This window comes from Lissotriton helveticus, chromosome 11 (assembly GCF_964261635.1).
Source record: "Lissotriton helveticus chromosome 11, aLisHel1.1, whole genome shotgun sequence".
In the NCBI taxonomy this organism is placed as follows: Eukaryota; Metazoa; Chordata; class Amphibia; order Caudata; family Salamandridae; genus Lissotriton; species Lissotriton helveticus.
This window is the reverse complement of record NC_136072.1, coordinates 328,417,334-328,444,766: the sequence shown is the minus strand read 5'-3', so window position 1 is coordinate 328,444,766 and position 27,433 is coordinate 328,417,334. Positions and strand designations below refer to the sequence as shown.

The 27,433-nt window shown below is 45.5% G+C and overlaps 1 protein-coding gene across 2 annotated transcripts in view; it reads right to left on the bottom strand.

The window, feature by feature from the left end:
* The window catches only part of THAP4 (THAP domain containing 4), a 379,695-nt gene that overhangs the window by 36,708 nt on the left and 315,554 nt on the right, over window positions 1–27,433 (bottom strand). The window lies entirely within an intron of this gene.

The following is a 27,433-nucleotide window of genomic DNA, read 5'->3' as shown; positions in this document are numbered from 1 at the left end:
TGTGCATCATTATGTCTGTTGTTCTGTAAACTGCTGCATTAGTTGATCAGTAGCTATATGATTAACTATATGGGTTATTGATTGATTGTCCAAGTATTTGTATAGGAGACTGAGTGTGTGTGTGTGGCTGGCTGGGAGGTGTGTGACTCTGTGCAGATCAATGTGTACTTGTATCAATGATTGTATAAGAAAGTAAGTATGTGTTAGTATATGTTTGAAAATGTAAGGTGCTCTATGTTTAACTGTATAGACAAGAAAATGGAAGTGTGATTGATTCTTTACAGGACTGACTAGGTGTGTGAGTAACTCCATGGATGAGTGGCAGAGTGTAAGTGTCTGTATAGGTGTATGAGTGCATATGATAGTGTTGTAAAGATGAGTGATTGTATGTATGAATGATTGTATGGGTGAATGAGTGAATGTGTGTGTAGACGTAGGAATCAGTGAGTACGTATGTAGTAACTAGTATTGGTGTGTCAATGGTTTCAAAAATTATACTCTGTATTTAACACTGGGTGAAACAGAGGTTATATTAAAACGTGAGGAGATGCATTGTATTGTCACATGAATGATATCATCAGTGATGTGGTCATTGATGTCAAATGAGATGTCATCAGTGATCTCATCAGTGATGTCATTTGAGATGTCATCAGTGATGTCATCAGTGATGTCACTGACCATGTCATGAATGATGTAATATGTGACATGATCAGCAGTGGATTGCGGGTGCGCGATATATAGTTAGTGCAACTAACTATATATGGAATTTCAATGGTTTTGTGTGAGTAAAATAAGGTTTTTTAAATGCTAATTCCTAACTATATATGGTGTATAACCTATGGTTTTTTCAGTGAATATATATATATATATATATATATATATATATATATATATATATATATATATATGCTTCTTTGTATAAGCATACTTACAAAGAGTTGGTAAATACATATATTGTATATAAATGTATGTTTATGCATTACCTAAACATGAATGTAATAGTATATAGTTAACATATGTACATGTGTGTGTATATGTGTGTGTGTCTGTATCTGTATCTCTATATGTTTATGCTTCTTTTTACGAGAATACATATACACATGTCAAAATTGGTAAATATGTTTATAGGTAGGGACCTGTACCGATGTATATGGTTTTAGGCTTTTAACAAGAATACGGAAACGTATTTCAATATTGAAAAAATACATTTTAATAACACTGCATTTGTACAAGCATTAAAAAAATACTTATGTCTAGGTATGTCGAGGACGTTGAGTGTGTGTATGTATACAAATTCATCCTTTCTTGTACAAGGATACACCTATGTGTTAAAAAATACAATAAAAAGTAGTATCTATAACAGTGGATGTATATTTATCCTTTACATTTATGTGTATGTTTGGCAATGTAAATATTACTACATGTATGTACATGTGGGTATATATATGGGTTTTTGCTTTCTATAGCGATAATAAAATGTATAACGTGTATGTGTGTGTATGGACGTACACAGAAGTTTAAAAAAAGTCCATGTTTCCTTTTCCTCCACCCTTCGACTCATCCCAAACCTAACAGACTACAATGGACGCCCATACATGCGTTCCAAACTCCTCTCTCCCTACCTACTAATCCAACTAACAGGTGCACAACATGTTCACCACTTTAAATAACCTCACATCTTTCTTTTACTAATCCACTTCAATTCATCTATCCATATTCAAAAGACTAGAGTACATACAGGAGATCTCAAGAGCACAAACTTAATACAACTTGTCCTTCAAGGAAAAGGAAGCATATATTACTAATCTACCACTATCTTGCCTCTAACCTTGAGTTCTGAAGCGTGCTACTCGCTGCAGAGGGCTTTAACGTCTCCTCAGGGGTAGTGTGAATTCGAGAAAGTTTCTAGTGACCTCTGAGCTAGCTGGCATTCATAATTAAGTCTAACATATTCAATAGAGACCTAGTCGACCTCAGTCCTACGTCTAAACTATCATTTATGTTATTCCAATGCGCATTTGTCCAAAGAGAGTACCGGTACTCATGGGGATGTAAGCCAAGCTCAGTGAAATTGGCATTTACAAAAAAGCACAACACAGCTGACAACGACAGGGTCCGTTTTCCTGAAGCACTCTGATCGAGTGCTAATCTCCTCTTTCAATGTGCTAATTGAGCTGCGGCCCGTAGGCATTGTAGGAAAGTGGGTGTCTGTTGCAGTACCCCCCCCCCCCCCACCACTTTTTGCCAGACTACTTATGCACTTTTCCTTGGTATGCCCTGGGTCCCTGCCAATCAGGTTCCCAGGGCCTGTGTTCTCCCCCACAAAACGAATCCAATTGGCATCACTGGCCACAGGTCAGTCCCTGGTAAATGGTACCACAGGTACCCAGGGCACTGTGACCAGGGAAGACCTCGAACGGCTGCAGCATTTATTGTGCCACCCTTAGAGGCCCTGTACCCTGACACTCACACTGCCTTGGCAGGCTGCGCGTCTTGGTGTAAAACAAAGTGAAGAGTTGATATGGCACACATCCCTGTGTGCCATGCCCACAAAACACTGCCCTGGCATATGTCAGTCACCCCTCTAGCTGGGTGCCCTATGCCAGTGGTGAGGGTACAGGTGCATGAGCCCTGTACCCCTACAGTACCCAGGTCCATTCCTAGTGCAGTGCTGCCATTAAGAGTATATGGTGCTGGGAGTTTGTCATTACGAACTCCACAGCACCATAATGGCTGCACTGAAGACTAGGAAGTTTGGTATCAAACTTCTCAGCACATTAAACACACACTGATGCCAGTGTGGGATTTAGTGTAAATTGCATGACAGAGGGCATTTTAGAGATGCCCCCTGAAACTCAACCACCTCCTAGTGACCTGACTGAGTGGCTGCCGAGGCTGCCACCACCAGACATGTTTCTGGACCCCTGGGTCGAGAGCTTGCTGCTCTCGTGGGCCTGAAACAATGCACATCCTGGGACGAGGTGCCAAGCCTCCACCCCACTGGAAAGTGGCAGAATAGGGGGTGTACCCACTCCAGTCCCTGCCCTTTACCTACCAGTAATGCCCCTAAATTTAGTATTTAGGGGCACCCTGAATCTTCCTTCATCAGATCCATCAACCACAAGAAAAGGAGAAGGACGAAAAGCCGTGCAGAGCTAACAAGAGGATGACGCCAACTGACTGGGCCCCAGCCCTACAGACCTATCTCCCCTCGAACCTGCTCCTGCAAAACCCTGGCGTGTCCAGCGGCCAGCAACCTCAAAAAACCCGGAGAACCTGCCTGCATTCACTTTCCAAGCTGTTTCTCCTGTGAACACCGGACGTGTTTGAACTGCAGCTTCTGGTGCCAGCCAGGAACCGTGCATCCAGCCCACTCTGCACCCGCTGAGCCCGGCCCAAGTTTCAGTGAACAAACATCACGAGGAGGTCCCCCCCGGTGATCCTGACCTGAGATCCGACGACCCCTGACCTGCCTCAAGAACACGCCTGCAGCCTCAATCCAGAGGACCCCCATTACCACGACCAGAGCGGGTAAGAAAATCCGACGTCCCAAGGCACCCCTGCACCCGACGCCCCACGGCCTTGTTTGCCCAACCCAACAGTGCCTAACCAACCCTCTACATCCCTACTTACCCCTCGAAGTGTTGCTCGCTCCAGGAATATCCTCGTCCCCAAGCCTGCAGTGTTTCTTTGTCCCGGAGAATTTTCACTGAAATCAACAGGGCACCCGACCTCAAAACAGCACCCTGCACCCGGCCGCTGAGGGTGCAACAACAGTGCATCACTGACCATGGGAGACACCCGAGTCTAACCTCAGGACCCTAACTACTAAGACCGATTACCTACCTGGAAACCGATAACCTCTTTTTCCTCATAGAATAACATAGAAACTTTTTGGGAGAAAAAGTGTCAAAGTGTCGACTTTTGAAAACTACAAATATTCCTTAAAAATCAGCCGAATAACAAAAACACATTTTCTCAACTGTTTTCAGGAAATGTCCCAGTGCCGAGTCTAGGATCTAGCACGGAGTAAGAAAAAGTATCGATAACCTAACTTACCTGCTAAGTGAATTTCCTCCCATAGGATAACATTGGTGATTCTATGTGAAAAAGTTTCTAAGTGTCAACTTTTGAAATGCAATAATATTCTTTAAAAATCGTACCTCCAACCAAAACGCATTTACTCATCTGATTTCAGGAAATGTCCCAGGGCTGAATCTAAGATCCAGTCCTGTGTGAGCAAAAGTAATCTGAAAAGTAATTAACTGCATTTCACATAAACAGCCCAGTCATTCGAATGTACTATACCTGTAATGTGTTGCAAACTGCTTACTTAAAACTGTAACCAAAACCAGTACAAGTTACACTGCAATTTTGAACTGTGTTCATACAAGTAATTTACTACTGAAAAGTATTACATGCTTACCTGTACCAGGCTTGCTTGGTTCTAGAAATAAAACAATAGTATTTTTTTTTATACAAAACAATTGGCCTAGAGTTCAGTTCTTGAGTGTGTGAATCCGTTTGCTGGCTGAGTGTGTACATCAAATGCTTTACACTGTCCTCTGATACTGCCTTACTGCTCGACCAAGCTACCACTTTAGAGAGTAAGGTTCTATCTACCTTTAACCTCTGCCAAACCTCTGGAGACTCTTAGACTCTATACACACTTCACCTCACTTTGGTGCAGTATATATAGAGCTAGTTTCTTACAGGCATTCATTCAGAGTTGGCAGGAAGTTTGGGAGGGGCCAGACTTGCACTGTGATGCCTGACGCATTGTCCACTCAGGCTCTGTGTAGTCCATAGCACTGTAGGTGTGAGAGCAGGGCCTGCTCACAGGTATATCTTGTGACTCTCGGGAAATCGAAGAGGCAGCTTCCTGCTGCCATAGCAGACTACAGCAGCACTTGTTTGCAACCAGACTGAGGAGGAAGGTGGCGATAGTGTGATGCTATAGCACAGCACGTAGGATCAAGGTTTAGTAATGAGGACAACAACTAATGTACGCGTTTCTAAAATACATGTACTTAATGCCCTGTCTGCGTGCATGAATGCTTAAATGGTGCCCCTGGTCGGATCCCTTTGCGTTGCCCATAGCTCCGACCCCTAGCTCCACCCCAAGCCCTGCCCTGTAGTCCACATCTCAATTTGGTGAGTACCTGCACATATTTTTTTCCATTTAAAGCACTGATTGTATCAATATACTGGGAAGGACGTATCGATGAGCTGACAAATATGGGGTCTGATAAAGTATGAATCCTAGAAATGAAGACTCGGCCTCCATCCTTCCGATCTGGGTAAATCGAGTAAACTGGTAAATAGTGAGCTCTGTTGCCAACGGCTTAAAGTGTGATGAAAAAACTGGGGGTTGAGTGCTCTCTAAGGGGAGTGGCTGATGTATATAATGGCGTGGCTTAAAAACACCTAAACTAAAAATCTGTTTTGAGCATAGTGTGCCACCCCACTGGTATTTTGCTGCTTATGTCCTTGCATCCTACACAACAAGTAACATTATGGCTACAACAAGTCAGGACTATTGGCTTTGTCAATGGTTGTTAGTTGCATAAGATAAAAAAGCAACAACTACGGCTTCATTGTATCGAACATTGAAAATGCTTCAGTTCTGAATTGATGATGAGACTGTGAAAGACGTATAACACGTCTCTTTGAAGTTACCTCAAAGGCACTGCTGCAGAGTTAAGATTTTTTGTTCACAGTGTGGGTGAGGGCAAAAACAGAGAGCCCGATAGGGATCCGTCTCGCACCTGCTTTTTAAAACTGCCGGTGCTGAGCACCGCCAGGACCCGGCCCACTTAAAGCCCTGCTGTTAGTCCTTAGGAACGGCACGTAGTGTTGTGTGAAGCAGTATTAAAAACGCATTATTATGAACAACTAGTGGAGTCAGCTTATACTGTGTCTGGTTTAGGATTTAGGACCGGCAGTAACTGGAGCGAGGGCTCGCACTCTGAGGTATGCGTTAATTCCCTTGTTTGGCAGTCAGGAGGACAATGTGGGCCTGGTTTCACTCGCGGATGTAAACACACCCTGCTGACCCTCTGCAGACCCGCGGTTTAACAGCTGGACATGTATAAAAAGAAACTCTTAAAACTGAAAAGTTTAATACACAGAGAACTGTTTAGGATAAAACCGCAGTATCCACGTCCCGCCCCTCCCCCACAAGACTTTTTACTGCACAGTCCACAAAATGTCCTGTAGGACAAAGTGCGCGAACACCACAGCGGTTCGACAATCAATGTGTGTAAGGCCCGGTCGGGTGAGAGGGCAGGAACTCCCTGATAACGCGACGGTGTAATGCATGGAGCCATAAAAAGGAACCGCGTAATAGTGCTCATATTGTAAACCAATAGGAGGTAAACAGCTCTCCAAACCGACGACAGATTGATGGCATCGGACCCATGGGTACCCAGGAGCAGGAGGCCAAACAGAAACATGCAGTCAGACACGGCTACTGTTTGGGCCCGTGCGGACACTTCTTCACATGCACCAGGGCTCCGCAACATTAGTGAAGCCGCAGAACAACAGGTCTAGGACATTTCCCGTTCACATATAACACTTCAGAGGAACGCACTAGCATTTTGAAGGAGTAATTTCGAGAAAAACATAATTTCTGTGAAAGACACTCGCCTCCGAAAATTCATCACAAACCATACGAATAGCATGCTGCTCCCAGTTTCTATGGGTGGCGAGATCAATATGCCTCAAAGGAATATTATGGTACTGGATACCTCGCTCCAGAATTCCCAGGACGGTGTCCAAACGCGTCCCGCCCCGCCTTGGACAGCGTGGCCCATACATGAGGCCAGCAGACCAGAGTGCTCAAATGCACTGCAGTTCTCACTAGAAGCTCCCGCCCTGGGGCAGCTGACCCGGTTACACGCAGAAATCCAATGTGGATTTTGTATAAACAGTGACAACCACGCCAGCATTTATCAATGAAAGGTTACACCATCTCTGTCTTTTATAAAGTACTGCACAATATTGTTCTGTAGCGCTCGTACCGCTATGCAGGGCGCCGGAGCCTTACACCCACTAATAGGAAATGACACCTTGTAGAGTGTGTGGTGAACGGGTGTTTGTTTATGTTGGAGTTTTTTGTGTTGTGGGGCACAGCATTTGGTGGCGTGATGAGTGTTTGTAAGAGATAGCAGCACAAATTATAAGAGCAATAAGGACCTAAATATATTGGAAGCTACACAGCATCAGCCTGGCCACAGACTCAGCAGGATGCTGTATGTACACCGAAAACAAGCATTGGCAATGCAATAGGTCTGGATGATGAAAAAGTTTGTTTTATGGAAATGATGGGTTTAAGCACTCAACAAGGATACATACACTCTGCCCCTCAGCTTTGCACTTATGCACCCATTCATCCATTCACTAACTCATTCTTGCATTCACCCGACACAAATGTAATACAACACACACACTCAACAACATATGCAAGATACATTAAACTAATACAAGTAGAAGAAAATTTGCTGCTGTTTAAACACAGCAGGCATATGCTTGCAATAACGAGACTAAATACAGCAGCACGTGTCCATCTGGCAAATGTACTGCACATAGTCTATTGTTATTTTAAAGTTCCAGTGTGGCAGCCATATTTACAACCAATGTGTTGACCATTTTTGAATGGTAAAACAATGATACACTTTGGATAACAATGTCCATAATGGTTGCCTGATTTAGAGGAAGTGGCCATGTGCAATGAGGCACACTGCAGATAGAATGAGTGGCAAATAAGCAACCCATTAGCATTGCCTAGAGAGCTGTAGTATCCGCTTATGAAAAAAAGAAAGGAGAAACAAAGAAATAAAAGGTTAGCTATAAAAAGAAACAACTGAAAACTAAAAGACTGGCCAGCCAGCCCAGACACAAACACAGGATGATGGACTGAATGTTGCACATTGGCAACACATTCACCCCAGTCACAGATCTGGGTTTAATCCATCGTTATTTTGCTCACCAAGACACCCCAGTTCAGACATTGCAGGCCATATGCAAATCAGTCTTAACCCTGTGCCTCATGGGAACAGTCCAGACCGAACTGCCAAGCCATGTCTTCCCTGGACCGGAATCAAGCATCCTAGGATCGGTTTCTGGCTATCAGCCTTCATCAGCCAGGATAGCTTGACTCCAGTGGCTTAGTGAGCACGGGGCCCACGTCTGGGCATACCCTTCCCACATAGGGTGAACAGCAAAACACACAAGATGATGGACGGAATGCTGCACAATGGCAACACATTCACCCCCAGTCACAGATCTTGGTTTAATCCATCGTTATTTTACTCACCAAGACACCCCAGTTCAGACATGGCCATATGCAAATCAGTCTTGAGCCTGTGCCATATGGGAACAGTTCAGACCCAACTGCCAAGCCATGTCTTCCCTGGACCGGAATCAAGCATCCTAGGACCGGTTTCTGGCTATCAGCCTTCATCAGCCAGGATAGCTTGACTCCAGTGGCTTAGTGAGCACAGGACCCACGTCTGGGCATACCCTTCCCACATAGGGTGAACAGCAAAACACACAAGATGATGGACGGAATGTTGCACAATGGCAAAACATTCACCTCCAGTCACACCGAAGCACATTCATTTCCAGTTGGATGAGCAAATGTGATCAGAAATTGCCATTATTCGGAAGGCATGAAACTGTCCCATTACTCCAGGCTGTACACTGCCATGGATGGAAGCAGAGTGTAAATTACAATTGGACAGACCGGCAGCAGAAAAGAGCTGACCCAAAGGCCCTCAATGTATCTATATGGAAGTATATTTATATACATATTAATGTATGTATTATTATATATGTTTTTATTACAAAATCTTGGCAGACCACTAAGTCTGTCAAGCATTTCAAAGAGATTTCAGCAATAATTATTACAGTGGAATCTTTGACTCCTAGGTTTGTCTGAGGGGGTAACCAACATCAAAAGCCTTCCCTACCAAGTTAAGCTTGGAGAATTATTCAAATTAATTCTGTGGTCGGTAAATGTTTGGCATACTACACATGCTCAAGAAATTCCTGCACTTCCTGTCAGTCCCAATTTGGATTACTGTGATCTTGGCATTGGTCATGTCCAGGCTGGACTATGCCAACGCCTTTTACGTAGCTCTTCCTTCAAACAGTACCGAATGCTGCAGCTAGGCTCGTTCTCAGTCAACGTAGAAGGGAGCACATTTCTTCACATTTGAGGAATTTGCACTTGCTTTCTGTGCACAAGCGGATTCATTTTAAGACTTCTCTTCTAGGGAACAGAGCACTACACCACTCTGGACCAGACTATTTGTCCTCTAGACTTACCTACTACAACCCTTTAAGAAAGCTGTGCCCCTTCTACAAATTCTTGGCCATGGTTCCAAGAGTCCACCTTGCAAGAGCTGACAGGTGGTCGTTCTTTCTCTCGTTTGTGGCCAGCAAGCTGGAACAACCTTCATTTAGAACTCAGGCTAATGGAGGATGAAAGACTGTTTAGGAAAATGCTTAAAGAACAAGTTACTTACCTTTGGTAACGCTTTTTCTGGTGGATACAGTGTCTGCCTGTGTATTCCTCACCTTTTGAATGACACCTTGCGCAGCATTCCAGACACTTTTTTCATAGCTCCCCCACATTGCCGAGGTACGACGCCACTCGCGACCCCGGGTGACGTCATCAGAGCTGTAAGAAGAGTTTGTCATCGTGCTGATGTCCGTTCCACCCATTTTTTCTGTGCCTTCGAGGTGAACTGGTGAACCGACAACATTTCGCAAGTATACACAAAATACAACATATGCACAAATATACACAGTATATTATCTCAATAAGGAAGGAAAATGGAAATTCTAAAACAGACAATTCTTATCGACAAGCATCATATCGTTTCAAATGACAACGAAATACAAGAATGTCATACCCAAAATCCTTTTCGGTGTAGGTAGGCAGACGATGGGGAGGCGGGGGGGCCAGTGAGAAATCAAGAGGTAGATACTGTATCCACCAGAAAAAGCGTTACCAAAGGTAAGTAACTTGTTCTTCTGACGGATCATCTGCCTGTGGATTCCTCACCTTTTAAATTGAATCCCAAAGCAGGCCTGCTCCCCCCTGGAAGGTGTCCACCTACCTATTCAAACAAACAGGAGCTTAGAGGGTTAAGCTAGTCATAGGTCGCCCTCCACTCATAATGCAACATGTACAAAAAAGACCTAGACCTTGTAGGCACTTATAAATTCATCCTTTGCGGGTACACCAATTATTGCATTATTATTACAAAAACGTACTCCCCTTCCATTAATTATTGGGGTAGTTGGTATATCCTAGAATTGTGCCTCCTTTAACAATCGCCCGTTCCCAAACAGTAAAATTCAGTTGCGAGACAACACAAACACACACACTTTAGTGTCAAACTGTGATATGAAAAAAACGAAAAAAGTGAGTGAGAGCGAGATGGCACCTCACGGGCGCACCACCAACGGGAACCTGGCAGGTACTCACCAGGATTGCCCTGTTCTCATCATTAGCACCATCAAGCTCAATAAAGAAAAATGTGTCCAAGAAACACAAAAGAGATGTGTGAGAATATGCAGTGAAGGAAGACCACAAGGTAACCAATAGAGTGTTAAACAACATATAAAAAAAAACACACAGCAACACAGATATGCAATTTTATTTTGTCTCTTGTGTTGGGTGTGGGAGTTTAAAAAAGTAGATGTGGTTACTAACTATCCAACCAACACTACTGTACTTGCCGACATGTTTCATTGCCATCAAAATTTTTTGGCAATTTCTTCAGGGCGTCATGTAGCCTTATAGCCCGCCGTAGAGGGCTATACCGGCTATTAAAGGCCCTCTCCAGCGTTAAAGGCCCCGAGCCGAAGGCGAGGGCCTTTAACAAGGGAGAGGGACTTTAATAGCCGGTATAGCCCAGCTACGAAGGGCTTTAAGGCTATTAGAACATTCTGCCACTAGAGGGCAGAATGTTCTAACAAAAAAGAACAAAGCCTTATAGGAGCTGAGGGGATTGGAATCCCCTCAGGGTCCTTGAAGCCTTTGTTCACAGCCCGAGCTGTGAACAAAGAAAGATTGGAATGTTGGAGCTCCAGGCTTATACCAGCCATTATAAGCCCTGAGCACTCCATTGTTTTAAATGGAGCTCCCAACATTCCAATGTTCTAATATATATTAAAGCCACTGCATTAGGACAAATTAGTCTTCGCAACTGAAAAACATAAAAACACACTTTTGTAACAAACCTGCATGTGGAACATAAGCCACCTTAACCCAAATGCATATAAATTAGCATTAATTACCCTCACTCGGCCATTCCTACTCGTACCGGCCGGGGGGGGGGGTAGACTTTTCATGAAACTGCAACCGCAAATGTGGGTCAATAATTCTTCCCCTTCAATTTGCTGCGAGGAATAAAACAAAGGTACAGGGTACATGCTTAAATCCTATCTTTTTGTCTTATTGTGAATAACTAGTCACCAAAATCGTACTCTCCCCACTCATTCAGGTGGAATAACAGTCAAGAACTCACTAACTGTCTCTTTCGTTATCGTATTAGCCCATTGACATCACACAGTTGTCAAAGTCCCGGGCCATTACCAAACTGGTGGAAGGTATCTAACGTGAACTAGGCTATCATGTTGTCTCAACTGCATAGTTGTTGTATCTATATTAGGTAACAGTTAAGTAAAAGGTATCTAGCGGCATGCAATATCTCAATTTATCAATGTATCCTAGCTGCTTTACCAAAATGTCTCCCCTCACTATGGAATTATTTCACCCGACTTGCTCGAAATCATTCTGTAGATCTCGAAAACGTGCCCAGCTATTATCTCCGAATTGTGAAAAAATCCCGGAGCCCTTACTCCTTACCGAAACGGTGGAAGGTGTCTGGCGGTATATCAGCCCATACTTGTTTCGAACCCAACTCTGTTGTATATGTGTTAGTTAGACTGCGTATTCTCGCGATATGACGCAGCCGCCATTTTGGATAGGGCAACAATCCTTTACAATCAATGTAGTTACCCACAGCGAGATAAACTCTCACAGAATCTCGATTTTCTATACATGCTTCTAAAGTTAAAGTTTTGTCAATCAACTTTATTAGTCATTAAATCATAAACAAGTTGATTTATTAATGTATCCCTAATAATATCACACAGGGCCTTTTATTTCTTTTATTTCTTGCAAGAGGACAGATGTCGGTCTGCATCATATTTTCAAAAAGAAAAAACCTAAGTACCCACTGAGGACACCCATTCTTTTTATTTGTTATTTATTCTGTAAGCCAACACTGCGTGTGCGGTATTTTATAGCACTAAATCGCAGGAACTTATCACTGGATTACATGTGAAAATGGCAGCAGGTGTACATAGCTGGAACTCATATATCCATGACATCACCAAGATGGAGCTATGTTAAAACATTATTACTGTAGTCATTGAAAACACCTAGTCACATTTGAAATCTAGGTTTGTAAGTGAAAAACTCATACAAATGCCAAAGGACCATCTCCTGTCTGCTTCAATGTATTTTATTCCATTCCAGTAAATCATTAAACCCGAATTTTTCACTCTTTTCTTGAAAAATCCATTTGGCCTCCTTCGTAATTAACAACCGCTCCACTGTGCGTGTATCTCCCGTCACTTTTTCCAAAACCAGCCACTTGAATGAGTGTTTATTACTGTGGCAGTGTTGCACCAATTTTGTAGTTAATTTACCAGATGTTATGGTGCTTAAGTGCTCCTGAATGCGAGTTTTTATTTTCCGTGTGGTAAGTCCTATATACTGTAGTCCACACTCACAGTCCAGCCTGTATACCACATTCGTGGTGTTACAGTTACTGAACTGTCTCAACTCCCATTCTTTGCCTGACTTCAAAGTGACGCTGGTGACCTTAGAGGTAAGGGGGCAAACAGAACAAGTGCCACACGGATGGTGACCTGTGGGCCGTGTCCTACTGGTATCTTTAGGAATTTGGGTCCGTGTATGCACCAGTTTGTCCTTCAAGTTACTGGTCCGTTTGAAGGCGAATCTGGGGGGAGGCATTTTGAAGTCTTTATTAGACAGGATAGCCCAGTGCTTGCGTATTGACTGCCTGATTTTAGTAGCCAAAGGATCGAACGTCAATACCACGGGAAGACATTCTCTTTTTTCTTTTTTCTTTATCTCCAGTAAAGCACTTCTAGGAGTATTCAATGCTCTCTTCTTTGCATGCTTAATGATTTTTACTGGATAATCCCTTTGCAAAAGTTTATCACCAAGGACCTGTGCTTGTTCATTGAAGACCTCCGTAGTGGAGCAGTTTCTACGGTAACGGAGAAACTGGCCCACGGGCAGGTTATCTCTGAGGGCCCGAGGATGGTATCACTGGTAGGACAACAAAGACTTCCTGTCTGTGGGCTTTTGATGAACACTTGTGCTCAGGTTGTTCCCACTGGCTTTAATGTCTAAATCCAAGTACACCGCGGAGTCCCGACTGTAGGACCAAGTGAAACGGAGACTTTGATCCTGACAATTGAGCCAATTGAGAAATTCCAACAATTTGGTTTCCTCTCCAGTCCAAACACAGAGCACATCGTCTATGTATCTCCTCCAGAGACGCACATGGTCTCTGAAGGGATTGGTGGCAGGGTAGACGATGTGCTCTTCGAACTGGCCTACATATATGCAGGCCAGACATGGGGCCATAGTGGCCCCCATGGAGGTCCCCGTAGTCTGTAAGAACAACTTGTCCTTATAACAAAAGAAATTGCGTGTAAGCGCTATTTCGATGCATTGCAATACAAAAGTTTGCGGAGCATCATAAAACCATTCCTGCTCCCCCAGGGCCCTTGCTGCTGCCACCAGCGTAGCATCCTGGGGGATACAGGAATACAAGGACTCGATGTCAATGGTTACCAATATTTCTTGTGTAGAATCAAAAGTCATCTCACTGATCACATTCAAAATGTCCATAGTATCTTTTACAAAAGATTTTTGAGTGACAACAGACTCCTGCAGAAAATAGTCTGCGAATAGGGAGAGGGGTTCGAGGATAGATTGTATCCCCGATACAATCGGCCTGCCCGGCGGAGGGCAGGCCGATTGGAACATGGAACCACTCGCTAAGTTACTCAGGAACGCCAACATCAACTTCCACCTCTACGCGGACGACACGCAGATTTACCTGGAAATCTCCTCTCTTAAAGACATCCAGAGACTCAACGATGTCCTAAATGAAGTTCAAGACTGGCTGACAAAGAATCACCTGAAACTCAACCCCGATAAGACAGAAACACTCCTCATCTCAAACAAAGAAGATAACCCTCAAATCACCGAGTGGCTAAAGTCGATCGATGCTCTCAAGGGTAACCTCACGCTAGCCGACTCCGTTAAATCCCTGGGCTTCACCTTAGACCCCAAACTAACCCTGTCAAATCACATTAAGAACTCGGCGAAAAGCGCTTTCTTCAACCTCAGACTTTTGAACAAAATTAAACCTTACATTCCCAACAAGGACCTCAAACTAGCCACGCAATCTCTAGTTCTATCAAGACTGGACTATGGGAACTCAATCCTAACAGGCATCCCCAAATCCCACCTGGCTCCACTAAAAACAACACTTCACGCGGCAGCAAGAATGATCACAGGCTGCAAAAAATATGATCACATCTCCCCGGCTCTCAAAGAACTCGAATGGCTCCCTGTGGAAATGCGAAGTACCTTCAGAACGGCCTGCCTTACCCACAAGGCCCTCCACACCGGCAAACCGGAATACCTGGCTAACAAGCTCAAAAAAGCAGGCCAAGCCAGAAACTTGAGAAGCTCTAATTCCCTGCTGCTCATCCTACCAAAAACCAGAAGGAAGAGAACTGCGGATTGCTCTTTCTCAGGAAATGCCCCCAAAATATGGAACGCCATCCCCCCGCACATCAGAACTCTACCGTCCTATGCAGAATTCAAGAGCCAACTTAAATCCTTGTGCCTGATCCGCTCCCTTGGTTATGGATAACTTGGAGCTGCAAACGTCTCAGAATCCATGCGTTATTGTTGAATCCAGTACTGAGAAGCCCTGCTGTCCGAACTTTTCTTCTTTCCAAATTGTCTGTCGCCGATTGCTTTTATTGGGTTTGTTTCATGTTGTTCTCTTTTTCATGCCCACTACTGTGAAGCGCTCTGATACCTTCGGGTCTTGTTAGCGCTATAGAAAACTTCTAAATAATAAAATAAAAATGTATTTTCGGTAAAATATAGAACGCGGGAGTCCTGGGGTTGGTATTCACCAGGAACTCTGCTTCTTTTGTAGAAATCCACTTCCTCTCTCTTGCTTCGCCCACCATTTCTTTAATAAGATTAAGCAATTGAGGCGTAGGGTCTTTGGTCAAAGGCTGGTAGTTGGCCCGGACATTGAGTAGACATAGTACTTCTGCCTCATAGTCCCGGGTGTTAAGCACAACTACCGCACCCCCTTGGTCCGCACTTTTTATCGTTATATCCAAATTTTTTTGCAAGGTCTTAACCGCTTCCCAGTCAGATCTAGACATATTTTTGTACCCCATACTTCTCTATTGTGATGCAAGGTCTTCGATGTCTTACAAAACTTTAGACTCAAAAACCACAATCTCGGGGCCCACAACTGCACTTGATGGAGTAAAAGTGGATGGTTTTCGTAGATTTGTATTAAAACCCCCCTGCTTCTCCTGTGGTTGGTTGGCAAAGAATTTTTTAAGCTTAATTTTCCGAACTGTCTCGAAAAACTCAACCCTACATTTGAAGGGGTCATGATTGGGTGTGGGCACAAGGTTTAGGGTTTGTCACTCTGCATCAACTGCAGGTTTTGGTAGGCCAGTTAAATTTTGGCCTGAGAATTATTCCAATGGGGAGCCCATTTTCAAGGTCAATCGCGCGAGCTACTGTGGGCCTAACACAGAAGCACCATCACGTCCGATTAAAAGCTGATGTGAGGGAGGACCTGAAGATTTGGAGGAGCTTCCTGGAGGAATTCAACGGTAAGGTGATTTGGCCTGACCCTACTATATCTAGCACAGATCTGGGCCTGGTCACGGATTCAGCAGGAAGGATTGGCTTTGGAGCAGCCTTGGGCTCTCACTGGTGTAGAGGCGATTGGCCATCATCTTGGCATGAGAGGGGCCTGACTAAGAACATAGCATTTCTAGAGTTATTCCCCATTGTGGTGGCTTTAGATGTCTGGGCAGAGGTCTTCAAGAACAAGTCAGTCATCTTTTGGTCAGACAATATGGCCGTGGTAGAAGCCATTAATAGGCAGGGTGCTACTTGCAAACATGTGTTGAGGTTGTTAAAGCATTTAGTCTTGGCTTGTTTGAAGCTTAATCTGCTCTTTACAGCAGCACATATACCAGGTGTGGAGAATCTGGCTGCTGATGCTTTGTCTCGCTCCAAGTTGAAGGATTTCCGAAGGTATCACCCGCACACAGAGGAACAGATGACTGTTTTCCCGACATCTCTGTGGAGGATTGGAGCCCCGGTCTAGCTGGGCTAGTTGGAGCCTCTTTGAGCGAGCGCACTAGGAAGACTTACCAGCAACACTTCCAAACTTACAGGGCATTTGATAACCACGTGAGCCAGGCGGCGCTTTTTTCAACAGGGGCGCTCTGCGACTTCCTGTTAGCTCTGAGAGAACAGGGAAGGGCGACTTCTTATACGAGGGCACATGTGTCTGCAATAGGTGGGTCAGCGCGACCCTGGCGCGGCTTTCGTGGTAAGGAAAGCTCTGTCAGGATGGGCAAGGCTTGAGGGTGCAAAGAAAGATTGGAGAAGGCCCTTATACCTAAAAACCTTAGGGGACATTGTGGCAGTGCTGCGGTCAGTGTGCTCGTCGGAGTATGAGAGCATCTAGTTTGGCGCGGCGTTCACCGTAGCTTTTTATGGTGCATTTCGGTTAAGGGAACTGGTAGGGACCTCTAAATCAGATCACACTGGGGGGGGCTCCAGAGACAGGATACAAACCTGGTTGCGGGAGGCTTGGTGGTGGTTCTTAGGAGATCCAAGACTGATCCTCTGGGGAAGGGGACCTCGATTCATTTGGCCCCCGCACCAGGGGCAGGGGTTTGCCCAGTGGCCAGGATGGAGTCATACATGGCGATTCGGTCGCCCGGGCGCAGTTCATATATGAGCAGGGGTAATACTTGTCGCAGTTCCAGTTCCGGGCCATCTTTAAACGCGCGATGTTACATCTGGGCCGGGATCCTAGCAGGTATTCCTCACACTCATTCAGAATTGGGGCAGCAACTTTGCCGGCAGAAGCGGTCAAAAGCATAGGGCGCTGGTCATCGGCCTGTTTTAAGCGCTATGTGCGGCCGGAATTACTCTGAGACAACGGAACGATGGTTTTGACTTAACAAATGCTGACGTTTACATTTCTCTTCCTACTACTAGTATGTCTTCGAAAGTGGTGGGGTGTTGGGACACTCGTTCGTGCGGCGGGCCACAGTGCGGCTACAGCAGAAGCGGGTGTCGAAACCACCAGGTTTGAAAGGGACATCGTTCCTATGGTGTGGCGTGGGCGGCCTGCGAATTCGGCAGTTGTGGCGGCTAATCGAGGAGACAAGCGAACGCGAGGAACTTAAGTCCCCGGATTTGGTGGTCCTGCATTTGGGCGGCAATGACATGGTGGAACTAGGAGGCTTGGCAGTTAGAGAAGCCTTAATGATGGAATTTGCCTGGATAGGGAGGGCTTTTACTAGAGCTCGCATTGCCTGGTCATGTATGATACCACGAAGGACATGGGCCGCTGGAGTTAGATCCCGGGCTTTGAACGTATCGGTGAGGCGCCTCAACGGAGAATTGGCCAGGTTGTGCTCAGGCCCGGGCCGCTTGTGCCACATTCCACTCAGACTGATCTCAGGGGACTTGATGTTTCATCACGATGGCGTGCATCTGTCGGACATTGGCACAGATGTGAGGATCAAAGGGATTTGGTCATTTGTACAGAACTTGTTTGCGGATGGGGAGGGTGAAGAACCTGTGGGCCCTGGTCACCCTAGTGGCGGAAAAGCGGCCACAGAACATTGATTTGCAGGGGGGGTAACGGGAGTCCCGCTTACATACTCCTGAGGCCTGACTGAGGGGAGAGACGGCAAGCTCTCCTCAGGGAGAACGGGGACACCGGCTAGGGAGGCAAGGGCGCCAGGTCACACAAGCCTTATTGGCAGCCTGGTGGTAGAGGGGTGGGCCCCTGGATATGACGGACAAGGATCGTGGGCTGGGTGCTCACCGCTCAAGGACGCAGGTGGGTTGCGCCTTGCGTGGTTCTCAGTTTGGAGATGTGAGCCTGAGGGCCCCTTTGTGCTGGAGGAAGTAATTATAACGTAACTGTTGGTCTTTAGAACAAAATAGCATAATAGTGCAGATTAAAATTGTAAACATTTGAATCTTGAAATGTGGAATTTTAATTATGTTTATTGTCAGGTTTATGAATGTGTTGGAAGATTAAACATGGTCATTTTTACCCACAACATGGACTGGTTAGTTGTTTGTGGGCTTGCATGAGGTTGGGGCAGGGGTCATACTGGTGGGTCCGGGCCCTATTGTACGAGCCGCTAGCATGTTGCACGAGCCACTGTTCACAAAGTGGATGTCTGTGTATTGATCCCGTCTCGATAGAGAACGTCAGGCGCGCCCGTGACCTCATGTTGTTGTTTGTATTGTTTTGTTGGGGGGGGGGGGTGGAGAGTGCCCCGGATGGTGCCCAGCCACTCACTGTCGGCTCATAAGCCAAATCTTTGAAGTTTAAGTGACTGCCATGAAGCACATTTTCCCCGGGGGTCTTTGGTTTTATTTTTACCGGAATTAATTGGTGCGGGACAGCTGCAGTGGGGGGGGGCTAGCGGACGTAGGGCATGGGGGCACAGTTACAAGCGGATTTAGGTTTGCATTAAACATTGGTTCTTGAGACATGCCCAGGTCGGTCGTAGGAATCATGTAGGTGATCTGCGAGCTGTGACCAAACGATGTACTTTGAACTAAGCTTACCTGGACCCCCCGCAATGCCATTTTTTTTATTTTTCATTTTATTTTAAAGGTTTTATATACCGCTGGCTAGACCAGGAAGTGTCAGAGCGCTTTACATGAGTATCAGACCATAGTTGCAGGTTACATTGTTACAAAGGTTACACAGTTATTAGAGCTTGGCAAACAGTTACACGTAAGGTTGAGACAAACAAAAAGGACATATACGTAAGGGAAAAAGCAGGCATGGGGAGAGATTCAGTGGAGTGGGGTAGGGGCAGGAGAAGTAGACAGAGAATGGAGGAGGGAAAGAGGAGGGGGAGGGTGACGGGGACACAAACCGGTAGACGAGTCAAAGGTGCGTCCAAAATTCAGTAAGCTGTGATCCCAGGGGAAGTGGTATTATTTCCCCATCTCTGTTGCGAGAGGCTCCCTATAAACAGTGGACTCTCTCAGAGGGGTCTCAGACTCCAGAGTATAAATATTGGATCTTTCCCCAACAAGGAGAGAAGGAGTGCTTAGTGAAAGGGCACAAAAGGACAGGGGGCTAGGCGGTGTAGCAGGCAAGGGGAGAGATTCAGGTGAGAGGGGATAGGAACAAAGGAAATAGACAAAGAAAGAAAGAGTACTAAATAGGAACAGACAGCATCAGTTAGGGGGACAGACTGTTTTCTCTCTGTGACCATGAGTTTGCCCCATCTCTAAGGTAAAAACCTAGCACAGGCCATTCCAGAAGTGCCATTGGAACGTCCAAACCTTTCTTAACATTGCACGTGTTAAACAGATGAACCAACCACGATTATTCTTTTGGGATTTGTATATAGTAAGATTTTCTCAAGTTTGAGTACGACTCAGAAGTATACCACGTGCGCTTTTGGATTAGAAGAGTCTGCGTCACTCATGCACCGCATTAAACTGAAACACAAATGTTAAAGATATACACTTTTTTCAATTTTAAAATGCCCGTGGCAACAGTTGCGTGATTTACATGCCAAATCTTGTGATCTGGCTCGGTTCTTCCTCTCCGTGGAGTTGTACGTCTCTTTGAAAACGGCAGTTCACACACACCTTCACCAATCCCACCCACATGGTGAACAAGCATTGCTCTCTTGTCTTTATGGGGCCATTTAACATGTGCTTTGTGACAGCAGCAAAGCATGTGACCGAATCCGAATTGGAGGCGAAGGGGCGTGAACCAAAAACCCTCATTTCCAATGGAAGGCCACCATTTAACATAAACGGTGACGCAAGCCAATGGAAATGAGGGGCGGGGCTTCAAACCCTCTTCTGAAAATCCTCCTTAACAATAAATCTCGCCGAGTGATCAACGCAATGCGCTGTATCCATCAAAAACCTGGGTCATTGTCCAGTAGACAGCTGGTTCGCTCTTATCTTTGCCCTGTTAGAGCCAGGACACTCTTGAGTAGCAGCGTGCTCTATAAATCTCTTTTAATACAACATAACATACCATGTATCAAAATACACATCTGTAGGCTTTAATACAGAGTAGTAATAACACACCCGTAAATGTCTACTCATTTTAACTTAACTTTAACAATCAATATGCCAGGCCTACTGTCTTTATCGTAACTTTTCATAATAAACAATCAGGCCCATAGCCTTTATCATTGGCTTGTCACCATAACCAACTCACTTACTGTGTTGGTCAGTAAAATTAGGAGTATGTAAATTCTGCCACATCAAGGAATTATTATCAAGGAACCGCTGTTCGTAGTCCAATTGTATATACCATGGTAGCAATGTCAACAACCAGAGGAGGAGCAGCTGTTGTTCTTGTGCTTTTCATGTTTTTTTTTGTTGGTTTTTTTTAAGCTCGAAAAGCATCCTCCCATCAAAAAGAAACTTGCGGGCGCATTAATGCTAAAATACAGTGCTAAATAACAGATATGCTTTTTGCATAATTCTGCTGAAATTTGGTATAAGTACATGCAAATTTCACACATCCCTACAAAATACCTGTCTACAGACTTCAGCACAGTGTAATAGCAATACACTCTTAAAAGCCTTTTGTCTTTACCAAATACTTTTCACAATAAGTAAGGCCTACTTTTTGTCATAAATTCTCATTTTAGGCCTATTGGCAATAACAATTAGTGTTGACAGTAAATAAGCCAAGTCTACTGCCTTTGTGATGTCTTTCATAATAAACAGACCAGGTCTACAGTAACTGGCATAATGTTTTACTTATGCAGCAATCAGACCTGTATATGTTATCATTTGCTTGTCGCCATAACTTTTCTAAAACTACTGTACTGAGCGTATGCTTTCCACGTAAGGCAACTATCAAGCATACAGCCATACAATTACAGAAGCATACAAAATTATCGCAAAGCAAAACACTGCCTAACCTAACAGAGCTTAACAAGCATTTACAATGCAATGGTTTTGCCTTTGTTAAAGTTAGAGCTATTGGCATTGCTCTTGACATTATTTTTATTTATGTTTTTTTTTAACATAAATAAATGGCATTGTCATTTACAATCCCACTAGCTTTATCTCTCGCAAATGACACACACAAACACACACAGAGCCCCCCACACACACAGCCACACAGAGCCCTCCACACAACCACACAGAGCCTTCCACACACACCCACACAGCACAAGCAGGCAACAGGGGCACACGGAGGCACCCTGCATAAAAATGTAAACTTGGCTGAAAACCTTCAACCACCCCCTTTTGGGGACTATATCCTGCACTCTTACAGTGCATAATCATCTCCATCCTATCTACTCATCCCACCAACCATATTCATGACCTTACACAACCCCCACTATTGATCACACCCAACGCCTATTAATCTAATCTACCACTAGGAAACAGGACCAAATGCATAAAAGTAATTCCTTGGGAGCACAATACTAATGCCAGTAACCAAAAACAAACACACCAAAGATGATGGGAGGAATGCTTGCATCCCAATCTATCGTTCCTTCTTTGCTCATCATGCCATTTCATTTTGGACTCAGCTATATGTAAATCAGTAAGAACAGTCCAGCCTGAACTGCCAGGACGGGTACTCCCCGAACTGGAAAAGAAGCAACGCAAGACCAGTTGTGCCCTGATTCGATCTGAAAAGGGACTCACTTCTTGTACAACAATGGTGGTGCAGCATCTCCTGTCTTTATACAATTAAATTCTCAATAGCCGCCTACGTGTTTACTAGTTGAAAGAGACTATGGCTCATGGTGGCAAACAAGCAGTGAAGGAGTACTAGGTGTTGTAAGACACCCTTGGTTGATCGGGTCTTGCGATTTGGGTATAACTTGGAGGATGCTGCAAATTGCTAATGAGACAAGTTGCTATTTTATGGCTCATCATCAAACATTGACCATCTTGTAAAAATATAATCATGAGAAGTTATTTCATGTTCTCTGCTCTGAATGGCCCACTCTGTCGAAGCAACATGATTGTACCTGGTACCCACTGGGATTGATTCCAGTTCGTGAAACTGAGGGTTCTGGGGTGGCTTTCAAGTATGCAAACTAGATGAGTAGGTTGTGTGACAGGAGATAGAATATGTGCAATTTATTCTTTTTAGATGCCCAACGATCAAAGTTAATGTGACCAATCAGGAGAGAGGGATTTGCAGACACAGGAGAAAAGACATAGTGTGATTACGAGGGTTGTTGACGACTAGATCTGTTATCGATTGATTATTTTAAATTTTAAATATTATTGTAGGTTTTCAAGTGTATATTTATGAAGTATGTTAACTAAAATAAAGAAGTAAATAAAGCACTCCCTGTACAAGAAACCTAAATCTTGAACTATGAGTCAACTTGATTCTGTTTCATCCATATATAGATCAAATCCCTTAAGCAGACCGACCGATTTCTCCACGCTCTTCTCATCTTGGTACATTTACCAGCAGAGCATTGATGCATCGGTGAAGAGTGCTGCAGGCTGGAGTGCAGAATGTCATTAAAACCTACCACAGAACCAAGCAGCCTTCAGCAAAATACAAATGCTTGTTCGGAGATTTCCAACTTCCTTCTTGCTCCTTTTCCTTGTCTTGTTCTCTGTGTCTATCTCTGTCTATTTTGCTCTCACTCTTTCTCTCTGAATTTTCCGCATTATCTCTCTATCTATCTATCTATCTATCTATCTATCTATCTATCTATCTATCTATCTATCTATCTATCTATCTATCTTCCTATCTATCTATCTATCTATCTATCTATCTATCTATCTATCTATCTATCTATCTATCTATCGACCTATCTATCGACCTATCTATTGATCGATCTAGCTACCTGACATTCATTCTTTCTCTTTTTCAGTCCGTCTCAGTCTGTCTCTCTTCCCCCTCCTTCTACCTGTCCCACCCATTCGCGTTTTCTTTTTGTTCCTTATACCTCTCTCTCCTTCTCATTCTTCTTCTCCCTTTCTCTCTCCTCCCTCTTTCTACCTCTCTCTGTGTTTCTCTTTAACAGGACCCTCTTGATCTGTATCTATCATTCTTCCTTTCTTTTTTCTCTCTGACATTCTTTCTTTAACCCTGCTCTTACACTCCCTCACTCACCTACTCACCTCTTTGTCCCCTTCTCTCTTTTTTTGTTGCAGTTTTATATAGTGCGAACTCGACCAGAAGGTATTGGAGAGCTTTACATGAGCACCAGTTACCTTACACAAGGACGCATTCATTTTAGGTAGGCAAGTTGAGATTAAGTGATGTGCCCAGAATCACTGGAGGTTGAGCCGAAGCCGAGACACGAATCTGGTTTACCGGCGCCAAAATCGCCAGGTCTGGCCATTAGGCCACATCCTCTCGATATTTATTTTCCCTTTCTGTCTCGTTTCTCTCCGCTCTCTTTCTTTCCCTCATTATTTCTCTCACATGCACCACTTATCTTGATCCCTCCTCTTGCTTCTTTTCTGTCCTCTCACTTACACACCCCTCCCTTTCACTTTATGTCTCGCCATCTTTGTCTTTCTTGTCTCTCACTCAATCTCTATCTCTCTCTCTCTCTGCCTTTCTCCTGCTGTCCCTCTTTTTTCTCTCTCCCTCCCTCGCCCTCTCTCTCGTTGTGACGTGTCAGATACACTGCTCCCCAGGCGGGACCTCAGACACCCGTCTAAGGCTGTCAGATGCCACAGCTGTTATTCCTGACAGTGGCTTTTAGCAAACACAGCCAGTGACCTCAGCCCAGTCAGCGGAAAACAAGACAAACATTGTAAAGAAAACAATAATGACAACAATAGGGAATGCCATGTCACATTGTCATGGTAACTGTTTGCATTCATTCTGCTGCTTAGCTCCTCGTGCACAGCCGGTGCATTGCTAATTGTGAGGAACGAGCCTAGGTCATTTGAGAGGAAATATGGCATTCCTTCGCCTTATCCCACTAATAGATTGTGCTAGATACACCAGGTGCTCTAATTCATGACAGACCACCAGGCCCTCTCACGTGTATGCTTATAAAGAGCCTAGTTTATAATAGGACGCCTCGCAGCGCTGTACATTGTATGCCTGGATCTAACTTGGCCTTCTTCACTGGATACAGAATGATTTAGGGGTTCTTTCTGTTATGCACTATGTAAAGCGTTTAGGATGACACCCGTGATTTACACCTGCCTCTCCCCTATCAGGCGTAGGCCCTACTAAGAGCCTCGTTAGATCTGCCTCGGTATTTTGGTGCGGTAATACCGCACCTGGTAAATACAGATATTATGGGTGTCCTATTACCCAGGGGTGGGTTTAACGTATTCTGGTTTCTGCGCCTCCTATTTAGGAATACTGCGGGAATACACTGTACTTTCGCTCTTACCAAGCGTGCTATCTCGGAATGTGAGTATTGTGCCCATACAAATGCTGGCAGAGCAGCAGCAGGGCCCAGCAGAGCAGGGCGGGGGGCAGCAGGGGCTCGCAGAGGTGTTTCCTGGGGCAGCCGCCCAGGTCCACCATGGTGCGGCTCCGAGCCCCAAGCCTCTGGTGGTGGTGCTGCTGCGCTCGGTAGCCCATTTAACTTACCGGGCACTCTAGTGGGGGCTCCTTGCGACGGCGGCAATCTCCTGGGCACTTCTCCGGTCTCCCTCTTCGGCATGGGAGACCGGCAACGTCCTCCGCTTCTCCCGGGGCTCCCTCCAGGCCACTGGAGCCCCGCGTGGACCGCCATACTTCTTCTCCTGGGCCGCCGTCCTGGCGGGGGCTCCTTGCGATGGCGGCAATCTCCTGGGCACTTCTCCGGTCTCCCTCTTCAGCATGGGAGACCGGCAACGTCCTCCGCTTCTCCCGGGGCTCCCTCCAGGCCACGGGAGCCCCGCGTGGGCCGCCATACTTCTTCTCCTCCTGGGCTGCCGTCTTCCTTCTTCCCCCGGGCTGGGGGGTGGGAGGGGGGGGGGGCGGGCACTTCCGGCCGGCCGCGCTAGGATTGGCCGGCCGGCTAGTCACTTCCGGGTCGCCGCGGGCAGCGCGGCGGCCCGTCTCTAGCTCAGGCAGGCGGGCGGCGAAGTTTCCCGATGGATGCGCCGCTCTCAGGGCGAGCCTCCGATGGTGGCGAAGCTGCGGCCAATCGCAGCGCGGCTCCAGCGATGACGTGGCGGCTCAATAACCACTCCTAGCGCGGCGGCACTGAGGGGGCTCGACCGCCTCAGCCAATGGGAGGGCAGCCTCCTTCGTTCTTGCTCTCCGCGGCCCCGGCGAGATCCTCAAGTTATTCTCGGCCCCGGGCAGCGGCGGCAATCAGGGAGGCAGCGTTTGCACCGTAGTAGGAGGCGGCCGAGCGCTCGGGGTGCCACTAGTGCCTTACCAGATTCGGGGGCGTTCCCGAGAATCGGCTTTCGGCTGACGTAGCGTGACGTCGGCAAAAGCCAAAGAATCTCGGGAACGCCCCCGAATCTGGTCCGGCATTGACGGACAGGCCCCTCGTCCAATGGCTAGGCTCCATTTATGGAGCCAGCCAATGAATGACGAGGGCCGACCCAAACCCACACTACAGTTCTCATTAGGTTTTCGCCTGCGCGAAAAAGATGCGCAGAGCGCATCTTTTCGCCAGGCAAAACCTAAAAAGGATCCTGACAGTGCAAATCTTCTATACCCTCAGTTTGTCAGAGGGGTAACCACTACCAAACCCCTTTCCTTCTACGTCATCTGTGAAATTCCACATTACAAGATACCTATCTGTAGACTTTAATATAGTTTAATAACAATCCACCCTTACATGCCTAGTTAATTTAACATATGCTTTTCACAATAAATGCACAAGGCCTACAGGTCAATCTTTCATAACAAGAATTTGCAATGCAATAGGTCTCGCATTTGTTAAAGTTAGAGCTGTTGGCATTTAAAATGACAATGTATTTTACTTTGTAATTTTTTTTATTTGCAGTGGAGTAATTATATTTGCATTGCGCTATTGCCACTGGTACAAAAAAGCGAAAGTAAAAAACATTGTCATTTTTTACGCCAACAGCTCTAACTTTAACTAATGCAAGACCTATGACCGTGTGTGAAGTGCCCACAATTTCTAAATAATTATATTTCAACCTGTTGCAGTTATAAATCAAACAATGAATTCCAACCCTACACAGTGCAGTGTACTACCTTTTTAGGTAAGTGCTTCAGCGGCCCACATGGGGTAGTAAACGCTATGTAAATGGTGCAATACAATACAGCTGTGTTTTTTCACATCAAAATTGAAAGATTGGTCGGTGAAAAGAGAGATTGTGCACGACAGGGGAGCCGACAACAACAAAAACAACAAAAGCACTCGCATGAGCGTGTGCTCAGATCACGCTCCAAAGAGCACCTTTCTGAACACAAACCAGAGCACAACGCACCTACCACTCCCACTGGACCACCGTCAAAAGATGACACATTAGAAAACCTCCTCCACAGAACACCCACTAGAGCGCACCCACCACAAATATTCTCCACAAAAGACTGAGCACCTGGAACAGAAAAGAGAGCGCCCTGAAAATGGCAGTCTCATCGGAGTACCTACAAAGTATCACTCACTCCAAACCATCCTTCAGAGAGTAGCCACCACCAAGATCCCACCCGAGAGCACCACCAGAGATCAGACCCCACCGAACACTTCCTACCTGGAATACAAAAAAAAGCACGCTACAGACACCACCTTCAAATGATCACCCTCGAAACACCACCTACTACAAAGCACCCTCCACAGAACACCCTTCAGAAAGGAGCCACCGTAGGGCACCCTCAACCTTAAGCTCATTAGGGCACACTCCAGAGAGCACCCACCACGTCAGCCGCCTTAGGGCCCACTCCAGAGAGCACCCACCACATCAGCCTCCTTAGGGCAAACTCCAGAGAGCACCCACCACTTCTGCCTCCTTAGGGAACACTCCGAAGAGCACCCACCACGTCGGCCTCCTTAGGGCCCACTCCAAAGAGCACCCATCAGTGATGTTCTCACCAATTGCAGAGTACTTTCCACAGAACACCCTCCACCTAGAACAGAA